At 43.8% G+C, this 6,344-nt stretch overlaps 1 long non-coding RNA gene across 6 annotated transcripts; it reads right to left on the bottom strand.

Annotated features, from left to right (window-relative positions):
* Positions 1-433: 433 nt before the first annotated feature.
* Positions 434-2,886, bottom strand: LOC112903234. Of its 6 annotated transcripts, none has more exons than XR_003230762.1 (4): positions 2,469-2,886; positions 1,733-1,927; positions 1,079-1,289; positions 434-975 (listed from the first exon to the last, which is right to left on the bottom strand). It is a non-coding gene; the product is annotated as an uncharacterized LOC112903234 (long non-coding RNA). The 6 variants fall into 6 exon arrangements; XR_003230764.1 differs by having other exon boundaries at positions 1,079-1,542; XR_003230766.1 differs by having other exon boundaries at positions 1,483-1,927.
* Between the last annotated feature and the right edge of the window lie 3,458 nt (positions 2,887-6,344).

Raw genomic sequence — 6,344 nt, forward strand, 5'->3', positions numbered from 1 at the left:
GCCTTCGCGGGGCTCTTCTTCATCTTCCGCTGCGCGCAGGGTCGACTCATTCTGCTGCATTTACCATGGTCGCTTGATTGGTAACACACTCAGCGTGGCAGCGTCCCTGCCAGTGCTAACACACCCTGCAGTGCATGCATGTTCATAGTCTTGGAAAATTCACTCCTGGAGAAAGAATTCACAGTGCAATTCGTTACTGTTTGCAGAAATGCAGAAAAGGCTGTGTATTTTAACAGTGCTCGTTGGCTTGTAACTTAGTGGTTGCACTATTTGTTTTTTCGTGATTTGCAAATGCAATTTAATGGCGATGTTATGACCATTGCTACATTTGCGCCTGGCTTGCTCGCCATATGCGCACAGGAGTCAAAAGATTACAACACAGTGACTCTATCTCGAACAGAGGAGACAACAAAAACACGGAAGGTTAACAAAGTTATCGCATCCAACTCAACTCTTAACTGATCAGGAATGGTATGAATTTGATTTAACAAACCAGAACGTACACAGTTTACAACAACGCCATGGCAAAGCCCAGTCGCTCGTCAGGTGATGGGCGCCGTTCTATCTCCTCGTCAGGAAGGAATGTCTATCGTATGTACAATGGTACTACAGCACAGTAGAATTCCACTCATCTACAAACTGTACAAATCACGCTCCCGTTTATCTGACTTCAACCTTTCTCAGTTGTTTGAGGCGCATCTTAGCGCGCTCAAGGCTGGGCTCTTGGTGCGCCAAGCCGTGCCAGGTCTCCGCCTGCCTTCCGCTCAGCATTTGGTGCCTCGCTGGCTCGCCATGGAGGGATGCGACGTTCACTATAGGCACTGTGTGGTCGGCCGCCCATGAGCACACTGCAAGAGAGGGTTCTATTCAGCGGAGGAAAGCTTCTTTCCATAACAGGAACACAGAGTAACATGTGGAAATAATAATCAGACAGCATTCGGATGGGTAGCAAGGGGTCACCAAACATGGTCGCCCCTACAGTAAGCCAAGAAGAAACATCAACAAGCCATATTTTATCTAAGTGATATATACAGCAATGCTTGCATTATGGACAACTAGGGGGCAAATAAGTAGTAACCTCTGCAAGCTTTGAAGTTAAGAATTCCGAGAACTGCTGGGCATGGTTCTTACGGTGGTAAGGCGAGGCGTGGCGAGTCACCACCACCCAGCTGCCTAGGCAGGCTAGGCGACGCCTTAGCCCAAAACAATGGAAGCGTCTTGTCGCCTAGGCAACGCCATGAAAACCATGCTGCTGGGGGCATAGCTGACGACCCATCAGTCTCATCAAGCTGGAAAAGACAGTAATAGGTAACATGACTAAAGGTTAATGAACTAACTGCAATAAAATATCAACATACAATTTTATTTTATTACAGATAGAATCAGATGAAAATCTGAGGCTTATTCACTTGTAGAGCTATTTTTGCAAGTAAGTGAGGACTTAGGAGGAATTTAAGTTGCCCATGATAACATAGTGGTTACTTGCTGGATAAACTCCATGAGATCTTTCCCTGTCAAATTTACACCCAAAATACATGGAACCTGTGTAGCACAGAATATGTTTAGCATACATGGACACGACATACAATTTACCTAACATGTACATAACACATAACAAATAGAAATACAAATCAGTAGGCCACCATATCCAGCAGATTCAGGAAAACATATATGATCAGCATTGATTCCAAACAAGTTAAATGGTACAGACAGAAGCAAGGGTGTTCCTTACAGCAACAAGAGTAACAAGACGGGTTTGTCTCCTGAATGTTCATGTTCCTGAAATATACAAAGCAAATCTCAAAAAAAGAAATATACAAAGCAAATGATCAAATGACATTCATAAATTTGATCTATATAGATGACGTGAATGGCTTTTGCACTTCAGAGGAAAGCAGCTCCCCAAAACAGGTTTTTGCACTTCTCCCTGAAAACAGATATAAGAAGCAGAATAGCAGGTGAGCACAATAATAAGCTTACAATGCATTTCAGTTTAGAGTTTAAGATATATACAAGAATGCTAACAGATTTGAACTCTTCCTAACATAAGTTATTCTTATTTTGTGCAATGATTCAACTAAATAAGTTACAAGTGCATCAAAAATGGGTCAATTAAACAGGGAAAATTAAAGGGAAAAATAATTAGATACAGTGGTGCAGATGCACGAGATTATCAGTGTTGTGGCTGCATAACAAACTAATACTATTTACTAGTATGTGCAGTACAGGAACCTGAGAGTCCTAGAACTTGTTAACGATACTTAAACACTGAATTGCATTTTACTCTAAGGAAACAGTACTGTAGGCACAATAAACTGATGATATCTAAAGGCTAAAGCAATGGCCATGGCGGACAGGACTCCTGGCAGCCGACCTGAGCCAACCTTGCCCGAATTCAGGCGCGCAGGAGACCACAACAAGGGGGGCAAACGAGAGAGGACACCGAGGGATTCCGTTTGTGGGCTTACTTGCGGCGATGACGCCCTGCTCGGCAGGAAATCGGTGGCGGTCGTCGGCTGGCACGGCTGCTGGGGATGGGGGCCGGCGTCGGGGTTTCAGCTGGACCGGGCCGGTCGAATCGCCTCACCGGAGCGTGGCTGCGCCAGCGAGCCCCCCGCACGGTGGTGCTGCACGCGACAGAGGGGCGAGACAGATGCGCGAGGCGCGAGTTTCCCCTCCGAGCGGGAGATCAGGACGGCGGCCGGAGCTCGAGCTGACTGGGCGCCGGCGGCGGCCTAATCTACTACCGTGGCGAGGGAGGCGGCGGGCACTCGGAGGAGCGGGGAAACGGCGGCGGCGGGCGCCCGGAGGGGGGGAAACGGCAGGCGGCGTGCGCTCGACGAGATGCGCGGAGATGGGAGCCGAGCAGCGATGGTTTTCAGTTCTTTTTTTTCAACGTGTACACGTGGATTCCACATGGGGAAAATAGATAAAGATTAAAATGTCCTTTAGTTATTTTTCAATTTCGTTAATTAATCTGTCTCAGATCGACGGTTAGAAAAAATCGAAGAAAAGAGTACCATCAAGTACTATTAGCTCCCAATTACCACAACATACCTTGGAAAGAAAATATAACAGTTTTCACAATGTGATTCTATCTCGTCCTCCTATTTTACTATCCATGACAGCCAGATCCTACTGTAACTAAAGATAATGCACGTGTACGTAAAACTAGAAAAATACTTCCACATTTGTCATACCGTTCTAGAACATGTTATCGAAAAATACCACTTATACTCTAAGCTATCGGATTGACACCAGAGGGTTGGGATCTTAGCCCTCCAGTGCTAATCCGCTAGCTGAGAGTACACCGCACCATAGAGTAAACATCTCATTAATTCGTGTATATATAATGTTCATTAGTTGCAAGAGCAAGATATATCTATATTCTTTTTTTGAGTGAAAACATGACCGTTGTTAAATCTTTCACCTACCAATCCAAGCGATCTCAGGCTACACTCTAGTCTCCAATGCTCCTCCAGCCAATGGAGAGGGGAGCTTGACGACAACTCGGACAGCCAACTGGTTGCAACGCTGTATCTTTCCGGTCAATACGTTTCTACAATGCTCTACTCATTCAGCAATGTGCTCGCATGTCAGTTGTTGCAACGTTGGACGATAGCTTGAAACAGTGCTAAACATATGAAATAAATTTTGCACAGCCAATGATGAACGTGTCATTCTTCACATTTCTTAGTACTGCAAATAACACGAGACTACTAGTTGGATACCAGCTACGGTTAGGAAATCAGCCAAATCAGCCAAGATATGCCAAATCTGCTTGCAAAAAAAATTATTAGTGAAATCAGCCTGGATATCCCAAATATGCATGAATGCATGCAATTTTTCACTTAGCATGACCACAATTGTTTGGCCACGTCATCATTGACGAAAATGACGGTGGTGTCAGGCATGGGAGAGGCGTGGTGCACTAGGATTATTACTGTCCAAAACTGTAGCTTTTCTTTTGCAAGCTTTAAACAAACGTGTTGTTTTTCTATCAGCCATAAATTTTGGAAAGATTCAAATTCTTCATCTTGTGCGGCATGACAAAATTACAGGGTGGACCTGGTCCAACATGTTAATAACTGTTGATGCAAAATATTAATTGCAGTACCACAAGATGTATATATTTTCCTTAAAATGGGGGACGAGCCATTGAAGAGAAGGTAGGGAGATGAGCCGTATGCCAATCGAAGACATAGAAAATGTCATATTCCTTCTCTGCAATTGCTTATGGTGAATGCTAATACAAACATAGGTTCAGAGCGAGGGGAAAGGATCAAGGTGCGTAGTATGCTTCTTACCCGCTTTATCTGCTAGGTCTAGAGAGAGCTAGCTTTAGGGGTTCCAGGGCAAAAGCTATATCAGTTGTATAAGCGAGACAACCTTGTGTAGTACGGGGAACGACCCAAGCAAGAGGTTTTGGTTGCAGATGCGATTTCTTATGCCACTGTTGGTGTTGGGTTAGAATACGCTGTTTGTTGTTCGAGAAGAAGCTGCTATTTCATCTGGTTTTATGACACATTGACACTTTTTAGGCTTCCACCGATCTGCTCGTGCGTCTCTATCACCCGTATCCCTGATATCAGACAAGCTATTTCCATTGCTATCAAAGGCCGGAGTCAATAGGTTTCGTTCACTTAGGGCGTTGTTGCCCAACCAAGCCCCATAACCTTGATATCCAAGGAACGCTGTCCAAGGTTTTTCCCCGATACCCGATTCCCGAGCGTTGAGAAATACTGATTTATTGAGTCAAAGCAGAGTGACATCTTTATAGCCTGAAGTTGGCTGGCTTAATTCCTTTGAACTCCCCTTAGTTAGTTTTCTGGTAAGCTAATACAGGCGCTGGTCTAGTTAACGTTCAAGCAGAATCCCCATCAGACTCTCCTTTGTTGGTTGGGATGGGATCTTAGGAGAGAAAGGAAAGCCCTGAAACAAAGTGAGCCTACGGGCGGGTGTCAAAATGCCTCAAAGCCTACGAAGCAAGTTCTAAAGAAAGTTTGAAAGCTCACTGCAGAAAGGGTTTTGACCTACTAGTCAGATTGCCCCATTACGGGTGTGTTATGCTAGAAAGTTCCTCAATCCTGTGCCTGTTCCCGAGCGAGTCAGTCCCATTTCGATGACGAACAACACGATGTGTGCCTCCATGGAGCTTCCCAGCTCTCTGCTCTACCTATTTGTTTGCAATGCCTTGCTTATCAAAATGGTATTTCTTCAGTATGCCCACTCACTTACTTATGAGCAATGCCCACTCACTTACTTACGAGCAATGCTCACTTCTCTCTGATGTCCAATGTAAGGCTAGAATATGTTCAATTTCAGATACTCTTACTAATCCTTCCATCCAGGTGGTATGACTAGTGCTCATCTATCCTCCAAGAAGGATCGGTTGAAGCTGCACTCTTGCTCTGCCTCGGTCTAGCCGCGTTTCGGAAAATGCCTTGCACATTGAGCAAAACAGTGTATTCTTTAGGTTGGAGTAAGATCAATGGAGCCGAAAGTAAAGCATCGTTAGTGAGGCTTTCCTCCATGAGGAATTCTCCAAAAAATCCACAAAAGCTTAATAAGAAAGGGAAAAGAAAGTTGTTATTATCAGGAATTTTCGCAAAAGCGGTTAGAAGCCTTTCCTATATCTCTTTTTCCCAATTTGCTAAGGGAAACCAAAACGGTAGGTAGCTGCACAATCCGACAAATTTGAAATCCAACTAGTCTATGTGAGCAGAGATGCACTGCCTCTATGTTCTTGATATAGCAATGAAACACTAGGAATTTTCAATCATTATTCTAGAGTCGTCCTCTCATGCCACCACCATCCACATCGACTAATATCATGGGCATTTATACTACAGCTAAAAGTATAATTTTGAGCATGCTACTAATGCGCTCACACTGTGTCGTTATGGATAAGGAAATGGATTGGGTGAAGTACTGGGCTCTCTCTCCTTTTTGCTCCCTAATTTGCAACCTAGTAGCTAAGGGTTTCTCGGTAACTGAAGGGCAGCATCACATCCGTTGCCTTTGTAGTTTTCCAGGTTATTGTCTTTTGTGAAATATTTTCATAATATCTTATCCTAAAACTATCTTTCATGGAGTTCCCCTGGATCGATCTATTTTTGGTTAAAATTTTTTAGCTTGATCTTAGAAAAAGACTCATATGAAACATTTCATAAAAGTTGTGTGCATGTAGTCTTTTCAAAAGTTACTTAGTTGAACTATTTGGAAAATCCCAATAAAATGAGAATTTTTTCTTGTCATTTTTTTATTTATATAGAAAGGAGAAGGTCGCCTCACTGGGGTTGAACTAGAAAGCCATACCACCGTACAATCTGAATAATGTACAC

This window comes from Panicum hallii, chromosome 8, assembly GCF_002211085.1.
Source record: "Panicum hallii strain FIL2 chromosome 8, PHallii_v3.1, whole genome shotgun sequence".
Taxonomy (NCBI): Eukaryota; Viridiplantae; Streptophyta; class Magnoliopsida; order Poales; family Poaceae; genus Panicum; species Panicum hallii.